Source organism: Gossypium raimondii, chromosome 6 (genome assembly GCF_025698545.1).
Source record: "Gossypium raimondii isolate GPD5lz chromosome 6, ASM2569854v1, whole genome shotgun sequence".
NCBI classification, from domain to species: Eukaryota; Viridiplantae; Streptophyta; class Magnoliopsida; order Malvales; family Malvaceae; genus Gossypium; species Gossypium raimondii.
Window position 1 is genome coordinate 26,330,733 of NC_068570.1, and position 22,982 is coordinate 26,353,714.

The 22,982-nt window shown below is 34.7% G+C and overlaps 1 pseudogene; it reads left to right on the plus strand.

The window, feature by feature from the left end:
* Positions 1-809: 809 nt before the first annotated feature.
* LOC105771850 (nucleotide-sugar uncharacterized transporter 1-like) overlaps positions 810-22,982 on the plus strand; it is a 52,894-nt pseudogene continuing 30,721 nt past the window's right edge.

The following is a 22,982-nucleotide window of genomic DNA, read 5'->3' on the forward strand; positions in this document are numbered from 1 at the left end:
GCTAGACATTATAAAGGAAGAAGAAAGAAAAAATAAAAGGGAGAAATAATGCAAAAGAAAAAATGAATTAAAATAATTTTAAAAAAATATTTTTTAAGTTTATATGATATGGTTGTTTATTATTTAGCTGTAATTTTTTTAATGGATATAACATTTTGGTGTAAAAATAGATAGCAGAAGAATAGCTTAGGTATCACTTGTGACAAAAAAAGTTTAAGTATCAACTTGAAAAAAAAGATAGAATAAATTAAGTAATAATTTGTGGATTAAATCATTTTAAAATAGATTCAATTGTTTAACTAACTGTTTGACTAGTAGAGATATCAACTTCGAAAAAATTGTTTAGATACTACCTGTAATAAAGAAAAATAGGTAGAAAGAAAAACGATGTAATTTAGGTGTGGATTAAGTAAAATAATTAAGAAAAGGACAGTTTTTAATGCATCATTAAAATAAAAGGACAGTTTTTAATGCAAATAGACCTCAAAAGCAAGAAAAGAATGCATTTGTTCCACGAGAACTTGAACATCTAAATCACTTATCCAAAAACTGTTCTCCTTCACCTATGAAATATCCGAGCTTATCATAATGGGCACGACAATTTCATGTTACTTTAAAGAAGACGAAATTTCTGACAACAAATACTTAGCTTTTCCATCTTTCAAATTATTGTCATCGTTTATTCTCTGCTTAATTTATCGTAAATCGTTTTCCAGAGTTAGGTTTATATATAGTTGTACATGAGAAATGGAAATAGATAAAGCAAAGCCAGATTTTTAGACAGATAAGATCAAACATTGCGGATAATAATGTTGTCAAGGCACCAAATTCTGAATTATTTGTTAAACAAGGATTTTAGGAGAGTGCTAAAGCGCAAAGGCAGTGATGCTAGCGAAACACGTATGTCATTATGAAAATGTATTTCCTTTACTTAATTAGCCAGAACAAAACGAAGTTGAGACTTTCAAAGACGAGTTTAAACTATTAGTAACTTAAAGTTTTTTCTATTAATATAAACAATATTATGGGGTTAGAACTATGAAAATAATCATATTACAACTAAGAGTTGTACAGATAAATAATTTCAAATAATATTTTTGAATATTTTTATAGAATAATTTTGAAATTACTACTAATGTTTTATATGCATTCTAATAAAGTTATACCTATTAAATTAACAAATATATTTATTGACTATAAAAGAAAATAATATTTAAATTTATATTAAAATGGAAAAGAAAATCCTCCAAGACACGTGTTTTTTTACGAGCTGCTTTCAATGTTGAATCTTTTAGATTGTATTTGGATGAAAAATTTGACAAATAAATTTTACTTTTACCTTTTTAAAAAAAAATTTCAAACGTAATTTAATTGTTTTAAATGAAAATATTGAATTTTCAAAAATTATAAAGTATTTTAAGAGTAGAATTGAGTCACTCATTTAATTTAATATTTAAATAATAATATTCGACACATTGTCGGTGCATAAGTTTTATATACTATTAATAAATAATGATATGACATATCATTATTAAATTAAACAAAGAATATAGAGAACTTGTAAATAAATACTAATAATTTTATTTAAACATAATTAAACATTAATCGTAACTATTATAATTAAATATTAATAACTCTCGATTTAGGATCTTGGGTTCAAGGGTTTAGTGTCTTTGATTTTAGAGTCTAGGGTCTTGGATTTAGAGTCTTATTATTAATTATGTTTAAATAAAATTATTAGTATTTATTTATAAGTCTCCACTATTTTTGTTTTATTTAATGATGAAGTGTCATATTATTATTCACTGACTGTGCATGAGACTTTTACATCGACAGTGCAAAAAATCTTCTCCCTTTATTTTAATTTATATATTTTTATATGTTTATATTATTAAAAAATTATATATTTTAACAAATCTAATATATATTTTATATTATCTACCTATCTATCTATTCAAGTGTTTTAACCTTTCTGGCTATATTTTCGGCTACTCCGCTCATTTCATAAAGTATTCTGCGCGGTTTAACAATAACTATCCAATACTCAGGAGATCCTTTCCCCGAACCCATATGTGTTTCTATAGGTCTTATCGTAACGGGTTTGTCTAGAAATATGCGTACCCTATATTTTTATAGAGTAACAAATATTATTTTGAAGGTAGTATTATATTTGTATATTTATTTTTATATAGAATAATACATATGCAAAATGAGATTTAAACTTGAGACCTCATTGCATTTATAAACTCGAGTTTATCATCTCATCTAAAACACATTTGGTTACTATTTCAACTAAAATCATGTTTGAAATTTATTTCAACTTATAAATTTGTTACATAATTTTTGTAATACCCGATTTTGGTCCGGGTAAAAAGGCCTAAATAAAACAATCCAATTACAATAAAGAGGGCCCAAACCCCAGATCCAATTTTTGTTAAAGAACAGTGGCCCAATTATATGTGGCCCAAATGCCCAAAAGTTACAGAAATCCCTAGGGTTTCTGAGGAAACCCTTTGCGCCGTAGCCACAAGCATCCTCGATCTTCATACCTGCGCGTCAAGAAAAAACAAAAAAGGAAACACAATCAAAGATTCGAAAATCAAATAAAGAAACAGATTTGTTTCTTCTTTAGATTTGTTTCATTCGGCTATAAAAAAGCCATTAATGCATTGAAATACAGATCCCGAATTCGAAAATCAATAAAAAAAGGGCTATTAGTTTCGCAAAACAGAGAGTTCAAATAGGAAAAAAGCAGAAATCATTCAAAGGTTGCTATTTACAGTTCATTTATCTACTGTTAGATCATATGTTTTATTTTTTACTTATTTGCATGCAAATAAACTAAGTAAAAAGAAAGAAACAACCTTTCTTTGATTCTGAAGCGATGTGGGAGCTACCCCTGAAGATCGGTGGCCGAAAACCGAGGGTTTTTCATGATTTCTTCGCGTCTTCTAATGTTTTTTGGAAATTTTGAGCCCGAATTCGGGTTAAGGGAGGCCGAAGAAATCAAAAAGGAAGCTTTTCCCTTTTCCGACCACCGCATATGGCGGTGCCGGCGTCAAAGATCGGCAGCCGGCGCGATGGCCGATGACCGACCGATGACCGCACCCTGGCCGGACGTCTAAGGAGGGGAGAGAACTTTTTGAAGGTTTTTTTTGTTTTTTTTTAAAAACAAACTGAAATGATTTTTTTTACTAAAGTTTGGTCTAAATAGCCCTTCAGAACGGCGCCGTTTTAGGCCTGGACCAACCCGAATCCGACCCGACTCGGTCTAGGATCCGCGTGTTTTTAAGCGGAGGGGTAAATTGCGCTTTTAGCCCCTCCGCCTTTTTTATATTTTACAATGAGGTTGTTTTTATTTTTTAAATTCGTCCTTTTATTTATTTTCAATTTCAATTTAACCCTACCTAAACGACGCCGTTTTAAAGGAGAAGGGAAAATTTCCCTTCCAGCCCCTCTATGTAATTCGCGTGTTCAATTTAATCCTTTTGGTTTTATTTTTTTACGGATTTGCCCCAGATTTTTCATATTCAGTTCAATTTAGTTTTTTTATATTTTTTAAATTAATTAACTTCCATAATGTAATTATTTTTATTTTTTTATCTGTAATTATTTTTTATTTATATATATATATGTTGTTTTTATATACATATTTTTTTATAAGTAATTTTTTATATTCATATATATACACGTATATTTATTTTTACATTGTAATTATTTAATATTTTTTACATATTTTTATGTACACTTATATATTTAGTTTTTAAGTAAATATTCTTTTATATCAACAAATACGTATATATCTTTTTATTTTATTTCTAAAATGCCTAAATACTTATTCATATTTTTTAAAACATATTATATATATATGCTTATTTTTTAAATACATTATATTTTTTTATAATCCAAAGATTTACATGTAAATCCACATGTAGGCCTCTATTCTTCATGTATATATTATATGATTTCTATTCTTTATTTGTTTTGTTTTCTTTGTCCGCTATTTATTTATGTTTACATTCATGTATTTTTTTTATCTTGCTCATTTATTTGATATTTTATATGTCATTAGTTATTTTTCTTTTGTATTAATTTAGCTTGTTTACTATCTATGTTATTACACCATTGATGTATTTATTGTTGTATTTGTTATTGTGACATTCATGCACACATACAATATAACATTACGTCATCTTTTTATTCGAATTTAAAAATGGAAATTTTCAAAATATAGATAATACTCGTATTGAGGATTTTCGAGATGATTGAAGCCCTAACGTATTGGGTTTCGATTTTCTTCGTTAAATCTAACAATCAAGAATTGCTCTTGAATCAAACAAAAATAAAACTTGTGATCGGGAATTCAATATGTTGTGTCCTAACGTATTGGATGTGACACGTTGATTTCTCGAGACATGGATTTTTTTTAAAAAAAATAAAGGAAATATTGAATGTTTGGGATTTTAGGAAATTGTGCCTTAACGTATTGGGCTGCGATTTCTTCATAAATTTTAAAAAAGTAGATATTTTCTTAAATTTTATTACACGAGTTTTTTTTGGACTAACCCATTTTGTAGAGAATAAAATGTTGTGCCCTAACGCATTGGGTGTGATACTTTTTTTTCCAAAATGAGAAAGTCTTAATAAATAATTTAACTAAAGATCGTATTTTTTAACTCTCGACTTTAAGACATAAATTAATCAATTTGGTACCAATTTTTGGGCGTTACGAGGGTGCTAATTTTTCCTCGAACGTAACCGACTCCCGAACCTGTTTTTTAAAACTCGTAGACCAAAGTCATTTTTAGGTGATCCAATCACACCTCAATAAAAGATTGGTGGCGACTCCAAATTTTTATCGACAACTAATTTTTGTTTTTTTCCAAAAATAAAAATGGTTTCGACAGCTTGGCGACTCCACTGGGGACTTTTTTAAAAAATAAGAGAGTCGAGCCACAAAGTTGATTAATTTTTGTCTTATGGTCAAGAAAATATTTTTTTTAAAAAAAATCATGAGATCCTTTTGCATTCATTATTTTCTTGCTTAATTGATCTTTACATTATACATTACATGAGTTGAATGATTTTACCCTTTTAAGTGGGAGTGAGAAACTATTCCTTCGTGAGGTTTTCACCTCCGTATAGGATAGTGGATCGCTTTCGGAATACATCGGTACCTATGCCTTTGTGAGATTATCATCTCCGTATAGTCATAGGGAAAATGTGTTCCCCTGAATCGAACTTGATCTATATGAGCCTATAATGGGTGAAGATCGAGGAATCTGCTGGTTCGGGTACCTTTACTTTAGAGCCAAACCGCATATAATGATCCTTAGGAGCTTGCCTTAGGTAGAACCACACTAAACCCTAGTAGATGTCCTAATAAACGTTTTACTCTTCCTTGATTATATGCTTATATTTGATACTGACTTTTGTGTTTTATTTTGATTGCATGACATGGCATTTCATTTCATCATAAAAGGCGTCAGTTCATATTCAGTTGCTAGATAGAAAGCTTGTCATGGAAAAAGGGTTTCTTGATAAAGTGGAGGACAATGCGGCTGTCCGAACTTGGTCTGAAATAATGCAGCGAGAAAAAAGGCGATAGTTTGGCCGATGGATATGTATCGGAATTATGGGACTTTACGCGCATCAGTGTAACTCAAAACAATTTGCAAGAATTGAAGGAAATTTGGGATCAGTGGAATGACGAGGTTAGACAGCTATTTTATAATAATTATGGGGATTTGCCTTATTTGCTTGACGTGAAGGTAGACAAGCATTTTTTTCGAGCCCTCACCCAGTTTTGGAATCCTGCTTACAGCTGCTTTACATTTGGGAAGGTCGATTTGGTGCCTACGATAGAGGAATATGTGGCTTTACTCCGATGTTCAAAGTTTCAAATAGACAGGGTCTACTCGAGAGCGGTAAATATGCCAACCTTTTCAAAGAAGTTGATGAGTATAACAGGAATGAGTGAGCAGTAGGTTGCTGCACGGATTAAGCAAAAGGGGGATAGTAAGTGCGTTCCTTGGAGAAGTTTGAAAGATGCAATTCTAACACACCTAGACGTGAGAAAGAGGTTAGATATCTTTGCTTTAAGTATATACGGCTTGGTTGTCTTCCCTAAAGCATTGGGGCATGTGGATAAAGCAGTTACTGATTTATTCGACCGGCTTGATAAGAAGGTTACATCGATTCCAGCAATTTTGGCAGAAACTTTCAGGTCATTGAGTGCATGCTGAAAGACGGGTGAAGGTAGATTTATTGGATGTGCACATCTTCTACTCGCATGGTTTAACAATTACTTTTGGAAGGTGGATAAGGTTTTGTATCGGGTTTTCTCTAAAAATTATTCACCACTAAAGGAGATAGTATCCACGTCGAGGAGAGATGATATTTAGTAGGAGAAGTGGATGGCAATTCTTCAAAATCTTCAGGAGGAGGACGTTGACTGGAGAGCTCCTTAGTTGCTTCCAGATGAGATCATGTATAGGTGTGGTAATTTTGATTGGGTTCCTTTGCTTGGTATTTGGGGAGCTGTTGGATATGCCCCATTATTGGTGCTAAGGCAATATAGGTCAAGGCAGTTTATACCTGCGACTCAAGGGATAGCTGATTGTGAATTTTCGTAAAAGGATGATGGTTATAGAAATAAGATTCAAGAGATGTCTAGTGCGTGGAAACAGACTCGCCAAATGAAGAGATTAGCTGTGGGTCCGATGACAACTCCTGAATATCATGAATGGTGGGTTAGGAGGATTAACGATAATACACCTAAGAGGAATCTTTGTGAGTCGTCCCTTTTGAGTTGGAAATCATAAGACAAGATTTTGAGAGAAGAAATGTGGATTTAGAAAATAAGATAGAGCAAATGGAGGAGGAAAAGATGAACTTGAGATTGGACATAGACGTTCAGAAGCTTGAAATTGAGAAATTAAAGAAGGAGAAAAACAAGGCTGAGGAGGAGCTGGGTAGTCTGAAGACGGATTGTAAAAAGTTGCGTCTGTCAATGAGAACTGTCGGGCTGGGAAAAAATTCAGAACAGTGGCGAGCAAAAATTCAAGAAGAAAAGGACAAAGTCGATAGATGGGAACAGAAATTCCAAGAGATGCAGAGGCAAAACGAGGCTTTAGAAAAGAGTTAGTCAGAAAGCGAAAAGGAAAATGGCGAGTTGAAGGATAGGGTGATCATGTTGGAAGGATGTCTTCGTCAGTATCGAATTCGAAATCTCGCGATAGAGTTGAAAGCAAGCTTGAGCAAGATTGAAGAAATGAAGAAAAGAATCGAAGAGCTAGAAACGGCGCTGGAAAATTTTGAGATCCAGATCAAGTACTTGAAAGCAAATGAAAGTCGTAATAATGAACAGCTCTACTACTTTTAGAGTCAAGTTAGGAGCAGAGATCATCTTATGGAGGAAGCTATGGTCCAGATTCGAGAAGTAGCTGATCATATACAGACTTTAGCAGCACAGGCTGACATTCTGAGTGTGAAGTATAAATTAGAATCGGATCGGGGACAAGAATTAGCTTTGTTACTTAAAAAGATTAGAGTTTTGGGTACTAGGGCAAAGTCTTATTTGTAATTCACTTTATGTAAAGGAATTTAATTTCTAGTAAAGTTTTCTTAAATGGAATTGAATTAAAATTGACGCCTTTTTGCATTCATTTCATGCATTGCATTGCTTCATATGCATTAAAAAATACATCAAAAGATTCTAATTAATTTAAATCACTCTTCAATTAATCTGGAAACCAATCAACCTACCAAACACCGCTATGGTACTCGTTCGAAAACTAAAGACATGGATCAAAGGCTAGAACAGTTCCAGAAGGAAATGCAAGATCAGCTTCAACAACAAATGAATGAGCAGCTTGAGAAGATTCAACAAAAAATGATCGATAAAATGATAGAATCTTAGGGGAATATTATGACTAAGTTGACTCAGTTGTTGACTGGAAGAGTTGATAAAGGAAAAAGCTCTGTGCTTAATGTTGAAGAATGAGACAATGAGGGACCTGTCTATCCTCCAGACTTTACCCCCCAGCAAGTCGAGATATACCCGCGCAGGTCCTCTGTTACCGTTAAGCCTCAGCAATTTTAGGACGACGCTGCGACGCTAATGAATCTTCAGGCTGGATCAGGCTCTAACCCCAAAGCTAACCTTGTTAATCCTGCTATCCCTGACTTTGATGAGATAGCTGGGAAGGAGAAAATGAATGATGAGTTACCAAAACGGCTAGAGGAAAAGTACAAATGGCTAGAAGAGAAATTTAGAGTGATGGAATGTGTGGAGAGCTACTATGGGATGGACGCTAAAGAATTGAGCCTGGTTCCGGATTTAGTACCCCCTTACAAGTTCAAAATGCTAGAGTTTGAGAAGTACAACGGAACTAGTAGCCCCGAAGCTCATATTACCATGTTTTGCAGACAAATGACTGGTAATGTCAATAACAACCAACTCCTGATACATTGCTTTCAAGATAGCCTTACAGGGGTAGCATCCAAGTGGTACAATCGATTGAACCGTACCCAGATTAATTCATGGAAAGATCTAGCACAGGCATTTATAAAACAGTACAGCCATGTGACTGACATGGTACCTGATAGAATCACTCTACAGAACATGGAAAAGAAACCCGGCAAAAGTTTTAGACAATACGCGCAGAGATGGAGGGAGGTTGCCGTTCAAGTTGAGCCATCTCTTCTAGAAAGAGAGATGACGATGCTTTTTGTTAACACATTGAAGGCCCCATTTATTACACATATGTTAGGAAGTGCTACTAAAAGCTTTTCTGACATAGTTATGAATGGTGAAATGATAGAAAATGCTATTAGAAGCGAGAAGATAAATGTTGGAGAAAATAGCAGAAGGTCGGTCTCGAAGAAGAAGGAAAATGAGGTCAACAACACAAGTTCATATTCAAAGACGATTACCGTGAATCAACCGAAAAAAGTGGTTGTTAACCAACGAGGATCAAAAAATGGGGATCTGACACAAGGTAAAATACAAAGAAGCTTCAATTTACGCCAATTCTAATGTCGTATAGGGAGCTATATCAGAATCTATTCAATGCACATGTGGTTTCCCCTTACCATTTGAAACCTCTGCAACCTCCATACCCTAAGCGGTACAATGCAAATGCACAATGCGATTATCACGCGGGAATCGTGGGGCATTCTATATAACATTGTACGACATTCAAGAAGCTGGTAGAAAGACTCATAAGCATAGGTGTCGTTAAAGTGGATGATTCGTCCAGTACAGAGACTCCGTTACCTAATCATAATGAAAATGGAGTGAACATGATAGGAGGGAACACGGGTAGAAAAATCAAGGAAAATATTGTAGAAGTGAAGATTCCTTTGAGATGGATCTGGAAGAAGATGGTAGAAAGAGGGCTGCTTGTTTTGGATTCAGAAAGAAGCTCTGAAGGGGTAGAAAACTACTGTGAGTTCCATCATGAGGAGGGACATGAGATTCAAGAATGCACAGAATTCAGAGCCTTGGTTCAAGGTCTGATGAATAACAAGGAAATGGAGTTTTATGAAGAAGTTAAGGAGGAGGGGAGTATCTGCACATCCAAATCCACAAAGGTTCCAAGAGTAGCGCAGCCTGTGGTCATCATCTCGCGACCAAAGAATGATGAAGTGAGAACGCCAGTAATGCCAAGAATCATAATAAAAAACCTGCAACCTTTTCTTACCCAGATAGTAGGAAGGTTTCGTGGAACTACGAGTGCAATACAACTGTCCCTAGAAAGGAGACTACAAAGGACCAGGGTGTGAGTGCCGATCTAGAACCTGTGAAAAGAAAGGCCGTAATAGTGGAACAAAAAGGGAAAATAGCTGAGCCTGTGCTATCTATCAATAAATTGGTGGAAGAGGAGGAAGTTGCAGAATTCCTCAAATTTTTGAAGCATAGTGAGTATAATGTCGTCGAACAGTTGCATAAACAACCAGCACGCATATCTGTACTAGCCTTACTTTTGAATTCAAAAATGCATCGAAGTGCGTTGATAAATGTGTTGAACGAGACTCATGTGGCCAATGATATTTCTGTTGGAAAATTAGGTTGGTTGGTCAATAATATCAGTACTGATAATTTCATATTCTTCAATGATGATGAAATACGACCTGGGGGCATAGGGTCTACCAAGGCTTTGCATATCACTACACGATGCAAAGGGTATACTTTGCCAGGAGTTATGATTGACAATGGATCAGCATTGAACGTGTTGCCATTGTCCACACTTAACAGGCTTCCCATAGACAGCTCGCACATGAAGACATGCCTAAATGTAGTAAGGGCATTTGACGGTACAGAAAGAAAGGTCATGGGAAGAATTGAGATACCCCTACTGATTGGCCCAACAGTTTACGAAGTGGATTTCATTGTGATGGACATCAAACCCTCCTACATTTTTTTATTGGGGAGGCCATGGATACATTCGGCGGGAGCTGTGCCATCATCATTACATCAGAAATTGAAGTTAATATCAGAAGGTCGGCTGGTGACAATAAACGCCGAAGAGGATATCATAGCAGTTGTATCCAATGAGGCGCCATATGTGGATACTAATGACGAGTCGGTGGAATGCTCTTTTTGATCTCTGGAGTTTGTGAATGCAACATTTGTTTCTGAGGGATGCAAGATTCTAGAGCCTAAAATATCCAAGACTACAGAGATGGGTTTGCGACTGTTGGTAGGAAAGTGAGCTCTACCTAGAAGAGGATTAGTGAAATACCTGCAAAGGGGAATTGAGGTTCTAGTGCTGAAAGAAAAACAAGACAACTTTGGCTTAGGGTACAAACCAGACAAAGGACAGAGAAAGAATGAGTTGGAAAGAAGACAGGAAAGAAGAAGGTCGCGTTTAAATAGGGAGGAGATCAAATGGGAGCCAATGATAATTCCCCACATATCCAAAACCTTCGTGTTTGAAGGTATTATCCACTTTGAAATAAGGAAATCAACTGAGGAAAGCATCGAGGAGATATTGGAAAATGTGCACATCAATGCCATTTGTGAGGGTATAATGGTAGAAGGAAGTTTGTCAGACATTTGCCCTTACGAGACTGGGAGTGTTTAAGATAATTGGACTATGGAAGAAATACCTAAAGTCTTTAGAACTGTCTCAGAGTAATATTCAGAACAAACTTGTTGTTTTAGCCTAGAAATAATAAGAACTCTTTTGTGAAAAAGGCTTACATTCAAGCATCATTATTTTAATAAAACACATCTTTGCAATTCTTCGAGCAAATATTCTTTATTCTTTCTATACGAGTAAATACCTTAAATTATTCTTTCATTTATAATCATATTGCACAAATAATTGTACATAAATTCATACATTCTTTTTTAACCATATTAGGTCCTTGTATATCAATGACGTGAATGACGCCGCTACAAACACAGAGTTTTCTTTTGAACGAAACATGTGTTTAGAGGGATCGCAGGAGTTTGAAGGTGACATAGATGGTGGTTTATCTTTGTATTTGATGAGGATGGTAGAATAGGAAGAAAAAAATATTGTACCTCACAAGGAAGCAATAGAAGTTGTGAGCTTGGAAGAAGGGAAAGAGGTGAAAATTGGAACTGAGGTCTTTGCAAAGACAAGACGAGACCTCATGAAATTACTCTAAGAATTCAAAGACGTCTTTGCATGGTCATACCAGGATATGTTCGGATTGAGCACTGACATTGTGGTACACCGCCTACTGATAAGAGAGGATTGTAGACCAGTTCAACAGAAGTTAAGAAGAATGAGGCCCGATATTGTGCTTAAAATAAAAAAGGAAGTCAAGAAGTAGTTTGATGCTGGGTTTTAACAGGAAGTCAAATATTCTGAATGGGTAGCCAACATCGTTCCAGTTCCAAAAAAAGATGGAAAAGTACGAATGTGCGTAGATTACAGAGATTTGATCAAAGCAAGCCCAAAAGATAATTTCCCATTGCCACATATCGATACTTTGGTGGACAATACGGCGGGATATTCACGTTTTCCTTCATGGATGGTTTCTCAGGATACAATCAGATAAAGATGCACCCTGAAGGTATGGGAAAGACTACATTCATTACTTTGTGGGGAACATTTTGCTACAAAGTAATGCCATTCGGATCAAAGAATGCGAGAGCAACATATCAGAGAATGATGGTAGCCTTGTTCCATGATATGATGCACAAAGATATTGAGGTTTATGTTGACGATATGATTGCCAAATCCAGAACAGAGGATAAGCATGTGCAGGTCCTGAGAAAATTGTTCTTAAGACTAAGAAAGTTCCAGCTCAAACTCAATCCAACAAAATGCACTTTTGGAGCAAGGTCAGGAAAGCTGTTGGGCTTCGTAGTTAGTGAGAAAGAGATCGAGATTGACCCAGACAAGGTTAGGGCAATACGGGATTTACCATCACCACGTACTCAGAAAGAAGTTCGAGGTTTCTTAGGAAGACTGAATTATATTGCTCGATTCATTTCACAGTTGACCGAGAAATGTGACCCCATATTTTACCTTTTGAAGAAACATAATCCCGGTGTTTGGAATGAAGAATGCTAGGAAGCTTTTGAAAAGATAAAGCAATACCTATCCAATACTCCGGTGTTGTCACCACCTAGCCCAGATAGACCCTTGATTTTGTATTTAACGGTGTTCGACAATTCCATGGGATACGTGTTGGGTCTACATGACGCGACTGGAAAGATGGAAAAGATGATATACTATCTCAGTAAGAAATTTACTGATTGTGAAATGAGATATTCGCCTATCGAAAAATTATGTTGCACATTGATTTGGACAACCAAGAGGTTAAGGCAATACTTACTCTATCAAACGACTTGGCTAATTTCAAAATTAGACCCTTTAAAGTATATGATGGAATCAACGGCATTGAATGGAAGAATGGCTAGATGGCAAATCTTGCTCTCTGAGTTTGATATCGTATATGTAAGTCAGAAGGCCATCAAAGGGAGTGCGATACTAGATTTCTTGGCTAGCAGAGCTTTAGAATATTTTGAGCCTCTAGACTTTGATTTCCCGAATGAAGATTTGATGTATGTGAAAAATGCTGAAGAGGATCCCTAAGAAAACCATTCTTGGAGATTAAACTTTGACGGAGCATCGAATGCGTTAGGCAATGGGATTGGGGCAGTCTTGGTGTCTCCGAATAGAGATTATCATCCTTTCACCAATAAATTGGACTTTGATTGCACTAATAACATGTCTGAGTATGAAGCTTGAATCATGGGTATACGAGCAGCCATAAAGCAAAAAATTAAGACACTAGAAGTGTACGGAGACTCAGCATTGATAATATACCAACTAAGAGGGGAATGGGAGACAAGAGACCCTAAGTTGATCCGTTATCGGAGATTGGTTCTAGAATTGATCGAAGAATTTGACAACATTACATTCTGTTATCTCCCACGGGAAGAAAATCAGATGGCTGATGCTCTGGCCACTTTAGCCTCCATGATTAAAGTGAACAGATTAGAGGACATGAAGCCCATTCAAATTAGTATTTATGAGATCCCAACCCACTGCTACAGTATTGAAGAAGTGGAGAATGATGATCATCCCTGGTACCAAGATAGATTGCTATATGTGAAGAATCGCGAATATCCTGATCAGGCAACGAGAATGAGAAGAGGACATTGAGAAGATTAGCCATTGACTATGTCCTAGATGGAGAGATTCTATACAAAAATGGAAAGGATCGAGTACTGCTGAGATGCGTGGATGTTGTGGAGGCTAAAAAAATTTTAGAAGAAATCCATGAGGGTATTTGTGGAACACACGCCAATGGATTCACCATGGCTAGACAGATCATGAGATTCAGATATTACTGGTCCACAATGGAAGGAGATTGCATCAGTTATGCCAACAAATGCCATAAATGCCAAATTTATGGGGATAAAATGCACGCGCCTCCCTCACCTCTTCATGTTATGACTTCTCCATGGCCTTTCTCCATGTGGGGAATGGATGTCATTGGGCCAATATCGGGAAGGCTTCTAATGGACATCGTTTCATTTTCGTGGTTATTGACTACTTCACTCAGTGGGTAGAGGCAGCCACATATGATAATGTCACGAAGTCAGCAGTCAGTAAGTTTTTGAAAAAGGAGATCATATGTCGATATGGAATGCCTAAAAGAATCATATCTGACAATGCGCTGAATTTGAATAACAGCACAATAGCAAAAGTCTGTAGCCAGTTCAATATTAGACACCATAATTCATCATCGTATTGTCCAAAAATGAATAGTGTAGTGGAGGCGGCTAACAAAAATATCAAGAAAATTGTGGCGAAAATGGCAAAAACTTACAAAGATTAGCATGAGAAGTTACCATTCGCTCTTCTTGCTTACCGAACATCTATCAGGACTTCTACTGGGGCAACACCTTTTTCTTTGGTTTATGGGATGGAAGCAGACCTACCCATTGAAGTCGAAATTCCTTCTCTCTGGGTATTAGCCGAATTAAAATTGGAGGAGGCCGAATGGATCCAATCTCGGTATGATCAGTTGAACCTGATAGAAGAGAAAAGACTAAAAGCTATTCGTCATGGTCAAATGTATCAGAAGCGAATGATGCGAGCTTATAATAAGAAGGTTCGTCCTAGAGAATTTCATGAGCGGGACTTGGTGTTGAAGAAAATTCTCTCTCTACAAAAGGATTTCAGAGGGAAATGGATGTCAAATTGGGAAGGACCTTATGTTGTAAAAAAGGCTTTTTCTAAAGGTGCTTTGATTTTGAGTGAGATGGATGGTAAAAATTTCCCGAATCCTGTAAATTTAGATTCAGTCAAGAAATATTTCACTTGAAAGAAAGGAGGAATCAAAGTGAAAACCCGTGAAGGGCGCTCTGATTTTCAGAAAAAAAAAAGGAGAGGCCAAGGTGAAAACCCGAAAAGGGCGCCCTGAGATCAAATGGGATTTGAGTTGAAAACCCGAAAAGGGCGCTCAAACACTGTCAAATTGGAGCATGTGGTGATCCTGCTACACCTAAGTCAACAAGAAAAGGATATACAACGTCTTGGGGCATCGACAAAGTACTGTAGATCCCCTAAACACATGTTAAATTCAAAATGGTTCTTAGTTTGCATGGAGAAGTTCAAGCTGCGATATCCAATGCACCTAGTCTTCATATAACTTGTACCGAGTTTGTTTGTTCTTGTAAATACTTTATTCTTTGCTGTTCTTGAATACTTTTTCTTTTCAAGACACTTGCTATCAATAAATTCCTTTTTTATTATTCAAGATATGACCTGAATTAATTCATCTCTTACTCAGTTTTTTGATATTTGTGAAAGCATGTCGCATTAGAATAATGATCGATGGACTAATAAACTTTCACAAAAGAAGTTTTGCATATTACTCTGGGAATTTCTAGATAATTTAGTAACCTGAAACAGGACTATTGTTTAGAACGCACCAAGTTTAAAAGTTTAAGAGCCTAAGAAGGAAAAAGTCTAAATTAAGACTGCTTTTTCAGATTTGGTTGTCTAAATATTGAATGAGATGGCAAGAAGTCTTGATTGAGTAGGAAGAAGTCCCCTATGGAAAGAAAACTCTTCATTTGTGTATGAGCATTTGGTAGGACACCCTGGGAATGGTGTAAAAGAGTTCCGTGGTCTGCATCCTTGAATTACGATAGAAGAGGATTGAGAAGGGTCAAATTTTCCTACCCTTGGATCACAGTGGAAGGAAGATGGTACAAATTCTGCGTCCTAGTGGATTGAGCTTTGAAGTTCACAATGGGGGGCAATTTGATTAAGTGTTTCTTTGGAGATGTCAGCCAAGCAAAAGGCGTCAGCGACAATACCTTAATAAACTTTAAGAAATGATAACTTGAGTGATAATTCTCAAAAAATGACATTCTGCATTCATTCAAATGTCATTCTTACATATCTAGTTAGGAGCATCGAATTAATTTTGATCATAACATCCTAATCACTAGGCATAATTAAGTTCATAGAGTGGATTTTTACAGGTCATGTTCCCTAGAGAACAGATCGGTGGCCGATAATCCTATCTCCCTGAAGTTGCAGTGAAGCAGATTAAAACCTTGGATCTTATCTCTCTGAAGATGCAGAGAGCAGATCGCATCTAGTCTTATCTCCTTAGAGTTGTAGTGGAGCAGACTAAGTAAGCTAGTCTTATCCTCCTGAAGCTGCAGTGAGGTAGACTGAAGATGGCAAATCTTATCTCCCTGAAGTTGAAGTGGAGCAGATTAAAGCTGATAATCTTATCTCCCTGAAGTTGCAATGGAGCGGATTAAAACCTTGGATCTTATCTCTCTGAAGATGCAGAGAGCAGATCGCATCTAGTCTTATCTCCCTGGAGTTGCAGTGGAGCAGACTAAGTAAGCAAGTCTTATCCTTCTGAAGTTGTAGTGAGGCAGACTGAAGATGACAAATCTTATCTCCCTGAGGTTGCAGTGGAGCAGATTAAAGCCGATAATCCTATCTCCCTGAAGTTACAGTGGAGCAGATTAAAATCTTGGATATTATCTCTCTGAATTTGCAGAGAGCAGATCGCATCTAGTCTTATCTCCCTGAAGTTGCAGTGGAGCAGACTAAGTAAACAAGTCTTATCCTCCTGAAGTTACAGTGAGGCAGACTGGAGATGGTAAATCTTATCTCCCTAAAGTTGCAGTGGAGCAGATTAAAGCTGATAATCTTATCTCCCTGAAGTTGCAGTGGAGTAGACCCAAGAAATAGAGCAGATCACATCAAATTTGTCTTTAAGTTGCTGCAGATCAAGTTGAAGCTATAAGTCTTATCTCTCTGAAGTTACAGTGGAGTAGATTGAAGCACTAATTCATATATCTCTGAAGATGCAGTAGGAAGGAATGAGGCTACTTGAAGAAGAAGAGTATCAATATCTAGCGTGACCGGGAAAAATCCGGTATTTTTAAAGTCTTTGCACTGTTTCTGTTACACGATAACGAGCAACGAAGGGCAGCTGTAATACCCGATTTTGGCTCGGGTAAAATGGGCCAAATAAAACAATCCAATTACAATAAAGAGGGCCCAAACCTCACACCCAATTTTTGTTAAAGAACAGTGGCCCAATTCTATGTGGCCCAAATTTCCAAAAGTTACAGAAATCCCTAGGGTTTCTGAGGAAACCCTTTGCGCCGCAGCCACAAGCATCCTCGATCTTTATACCTACGCATCAAGAAAAAACAAAAAAGGAAACACAATCAAAGATTCGAAAATCAAATAAAGAAACAGATTTGTTTCTTCTTTAGATTTGTTTCATTCGACTATAAAAAAGCCATTAATGCATTGTAATACAGATCCCGAATTCAAAAATCAATAAAAAAGGGCTATTAGTTTCGTAAAACAGAGAGTTCAAATAGGAAAAAAGTAGAAATCGATTCAAAGGTTGCTATTTACAGTTCATTTATCTACTGTTAGATCATATGTTTTATTTTTTACTTATTTACATGCGAATAAACTAAGTAAAAAGAAAGAAACAACCTTTCTTTGTTTCTGAAGCGATTGAGGAAGCTACCCCCGAGGATCGGTGGCCGAAAATCGAGGGGTTTTCGTGATTTCTTCACGTCTTTTGATTTTTTTTGGAAATTTTGAGCTCGGATTCGGGTTAAGGGAGGCCGAAGAAATCGAAAAGGAAGCTTTCCTCTTTTTCGACCACCGCATACGGCGGTGTTGGCGCCGAAGATCGGCTGTCGGCACAGTGGCCGATGACCAAACCCTGGCCAGACGTCTGAGGAGGGGAGAGAACTTTTTGAAGGTTTTTTTGTTTTTTTTTTTTAAATAAACTGAAATGATTTTTTTTACTAAAGTTTGGTTTAAATAGCTCTTCAAAATGACGCCGTTTTAGGCCTGGACCGACCCAAATCCGACCCGACCCGGCCTAGGATCTGCGTATTTTTGAGTGAAGGTGTAAATTGCGCTTTTAGCCCCTCCGCCTTTTTTATATTTTACAATGACGTTGTTTTTATTTTTGAAATTAGTCCTTTTATTTATTTTCAATTTCAATTTAACCCTACCTGAACGACACCGTTTTAAAGGAGAAGGGAAAATTTCCCTTCCAGCCCCTCTATGCAATTCGCGTGTTCAATTCAATCCTTTGGGTTGTATTTATTTGCAGATTTGCCCCAGATTTTTCATATTCAGTTCAATTTAGTTTCTTTATATTTTTTAAATTAATTAACTTCCACAATGTAATTATTTTTATTTTTTATCTGTAATTATTTTTTATTTATATATATATGTTGTTTTTATATACATATTTTTTATAAGTAATTTTTTATATTCATATATATACACATATATTTATTTTTATCTTGTAATTATTTAATATTTTTACATATTTTTATGTACACTTATATATATTTAGTTTTAAGTAAATATTCTTTTATATCAACAAATACGTATATATCTTTTTTATTTTATTTCTAAAATGCCTAAATATTTATTCATATTTAAAAAAATATTTTATATATATATATATGCTTATTTTTTTAAATACATTATAATTTTTTATAATCCAAAGATTTACATGTAAATCCATATGTAGGCCTCTATTCTTCATGTATATATATTATGCTTTCTATTCTTTATTTGTTTTGTTTTCTTTGTCCGTTATTTATTTATGTTTACATTCATGGATTTTATTTATTTATCTTGCTCATTTATTTGATATTTTATATGTCATTAGTTATTTTTGCTTTTGTATTAATTTAGCTTGTTTACTATCTATGTTATTACACCATTGATGTATTTATTGTTGTATTCAGTTATTGTGACATTCATGCACACATACAATATAACATTACGTCATCTTTTTATTCGAATTTAAAAATGGAATTTTTCAAAATAGAGACAATACTCGTATTGAGGATTTTCGAGATGATTGAAGCCCTATTGGGTTCCGATTTTCTTCGTTAAATCTAACAATCGAGAATTGCTCTTGAATCAAACAAAAATAAAACTTGTCATCGGGAATTCAATATGTTGTGTCCTAACGTATTGGATGTGACACGTTGATTTCTCGAGACATGGATTTTAAAAAAAAAATACAGGAAATATTGAATGTTTGGGATTTTAGGAAATTGTGCCTTAACATATTGGGTTGCGATTTCTTCATAAATTTTAAACAATTAGATATTTTCTTAAATTTTATTACACGAGTTTTTTTGGACTAACCCATTTTGAAGAGAATAAAATGTTGTGCCCTAACGCATTGGGTGTGATATTTTCTTTTTCCAAAATGAGAAAGTTTTAATAAATAATTTAACTAAAGATCGTATTTATTAACTCTCGACTTTAAGACATTAATTAATCAATTTGGTACCAATTTTTGGGCGTTACGAGGGTGCTAATCCTTCCTCGAACGTAACCGACTCCCGAACCCGTTTTTTAAAACTCGTAGACCAAAGTCGTTTTTAGGTGATCCAATCACACCTCAATAAAAGATTGGTGGCGACTCCAAATTTTCATCGACAACTAATTTTTGTTTTTTTCCAAAAATAAAAATGGTTTCGACAATTTTTTTCACACATCATAGGTGTGCCATAATCTAGTCTAGTATACTATATTTAAGAGGTTTACTAAGTTGGTGTTACATTTCAACTGGATCCCAACTGAGTTAAATAATTATTGAAACCCCTTGCTTTTATAAAATAATAACATTACTGTGTAAATATATTTGTCATTTCAAATCATATGAAATCTAGAAAAATGTAACTAATGGAACTCGAACCTAAAATACCATAATTTTCGATACCATTATTATTTCAACTAAAACTTCATTTAGCTTTCAAATCAATTTATTATTAAATTTATTTGTCACATGAATTTGTTTTGGCCTAAATGTGTGATAATCTAATTTAATTTTAATATCATTGTTCTTTTATAATTGTTAATATTATTTGCTATCTTTACTGTTCCTAGAACTTTACTTGTACAGTCCTTTGCTCGGCTTCATGTTTCCTTAATTTCTTCTCTTTTGGTATCATTTACGAAGGAAGAGCTCTGGAAGAGTTGCGAACCTCCATGTTTAGCAATTTTTCACCAGAAAAAGCAAAGAATCTGCAGCAACGTCTTTGCACTCCTAGCGTTGCTCTTACCTTCAACTTTGTGGTTGCTATTGGTATTATATTCATGAACAAATGGGTTAGTATTCTAGTTCTCACTCTAACCTCTTCAGTCTATACAAAATATATTGATTTCTACCAAATACAGATACATAATACGTTATAAATATGATTGATGATGACAATAATATTTTTATGTCAATTTTTAAGGAATATATTAAAAATTAATGTAAAAGAATATTGATTAAATTAAATTTGATTTATACAAATTTATATCTATATACTTATAGATTAAAGGAAGGTGACCTTCCCTATGACACGTGGCACACACCACAAGCTCTTTTTTGTTTCATTTAATGAAAATGGTTAATTTCTAATTTTGGTCCTTCTAATATGTTTAAATTTGAGATTTAATCTTTATATTTTAATTTTTAACATAATTTGATCTCTATATTTTTTTAGTTTTATTAATTAATTCAAATAGTTAATATCGTTGGCTTTTCAATTAAAATATTACATGGTTATATGTAATTTGAAAGGAGATTTTTAAATCCATAAAGTTGAGAGATTAAATTTTTAAAAATAAAAGTTGGAGGACTAAATTCCAAATGTGTGAAGTATAGACACTTAGGGCCCTTTGGATGGGCGGTGCGTTTACCTATAGTTAGTGTAAAAACAACAGTTGCAGTGAGATTAGATAATGTAGTGTGAAAGAAAAAGAAAGCTAAATGCACCATTTTTTGTAAAAACGGGGCCGACTTGGATTTTGAAAAAGAAAAAGAATATGGGAGTCGCCACCAATCCTTTTTGATAAGGTGTGATCGGATCACCTTAAAAAGTGGTTGTTTTTAATAAACGATTTAATTTTATTAAAACAACGATTTTGGTCCGCGAAATTCAAAAAAACGGGTTCGGGAGTCGATTACGTACAAGGAAGGACTAGCACCCTCGTAACGCCCAAAAATTGGTACCTAGTTGATTAGTTAATGTCTTAATGTCAAAAATTTAAAACTTTGAAGAATTTTAAAAATACGATCCTAAAAACTTTCAAACAATATGGGTTGAAATTTAAGATTCTCTTGTTCCGAAAGAATATCACATCTAGCACATTAGGATACGATACTTTAATCTCTCGAAACCAAGATCACCTTATGGTTTCCAAAACTCATACTTTGAAACTTTAAGAGGGTATTTGGCCATTTGGCTAAACGAGAAATCGAAACCCAACACATTAGGGCACGTTTTCTCGAATTTCCAAACTCAAAATATTGCCTTACTTAGAAAATTTTGTTTTTGAATTATGGTGTTAATATGCATAATGGATTAATTAACATGATAATGTGAATAAAAATAATATGAGCAAAAACGAAAAATAAATAAAAAATCAAATCAATCATGTATATACAATAACAAGTGAATAAAAACTAATAAATTAAAAATGTGGACGATAAATAAATTTATAAATTAACATCAATGGAAACAACAATAACAATAAAGAAAATAGATGTTTGTATATATATATACATATGTAAGAATTATAAAATATATAACAAATACATACATGTATGTATATATATATAACAAAGTTTGAATTGGAAGATATAAATGAGTAAATAATAATAATAATAATAATTTGAAAATACGAAAAGCTAGAAGTAAATAATGAATAATAAAATGATACAATAAGATAAATATGCATATATATATATATAACTAAAAACTAAACAAATAGAATATAAAATAAAAAGAGTAATGCAAAACTAATTTATATAATAATATAATAATAATGAATAAATAAATAAATAAAAGGGAAAATAAAAACTAATAATAAATAATATCACATTTATTGATAATAAAACAAATGAAATAACAAAATGACTAAATTAAACTTTAAAACAAAATTCGGGGTTTAAATATGTAAATAAATAAAAATAATGGCCCGGAACTGTTTTATTATTTGGTTTGGTCTGGTCTATTTTGAGTGTACTGGGCCCAGGCAAAAATGGGTTATTACAGCTACCCCTCTTTGCTCATTGTCGTGTAACGAGAATAGAGCAAAGACTTCAAAGAAAGACGAATTTTGCCCGGTTTCGCCGAGTCTGGACTTATTCTAGTGCCTTTCTTCTTCAGGTAGCCTCTTTCCAGTCCACTGGGTCTTGTTACTTCGATCCATTCCACTGCATTTCAGAGAGATACGGCTTGTAGCTTCAATCTACTTTGCCGCAACTTCAAGGCATGAGGTTTGTGGTTTTAGTCTACTCCACTGCAACTTCAGGGAGATAAGACTGGATGCGATCTGCTCTACTGCAACTTTAGAGAGATAAGATATGTGGTTTTAATCCGCTCCACTGCAACTTCAGGTAGATAGGATTGATTTCTTCTGTCCGCTCCACTGCAACTTCGGGGAGATAAGACTGGATGCGATCTGTTTTACTGTAACTTCAGAGAGATAAGATCTGTGATTTTAATCCGCTCCACTGTAACTTTAGGGAGATAGGATTGGTTTCTTTCGTCTGCTTCACTGCAACTTCAGGGAGATAAGACTGGATGCGATCTGCTCTACTACTGCTTAGAAAGATAAGATCTACAATCTTCAACCTACTCCACTGTTGCTCAGGGAGATAGGACTGGTGGCTTAAATCTGCTTCCTACTATCTCGGGAAGATAAGATTCGCCGTCTTCGATCTGCTCCACTACTACTTAGGGAGATAAGATCTACAATCTTCAACCTACTCCACTACTGCTCAGGGAGATAGGACTGGTGGCTTAAATCTGCTTCCTATTATCTCGGGAAGATAAGATTCACTGTCTTTAATCTGCTCCACTACAGTTTAGGGAGATAAGATCTACAATCTTCAACCTACTCCACTACTGCTCAGGGAGATAGGACTTGTTATGATGACTTCAATCCATC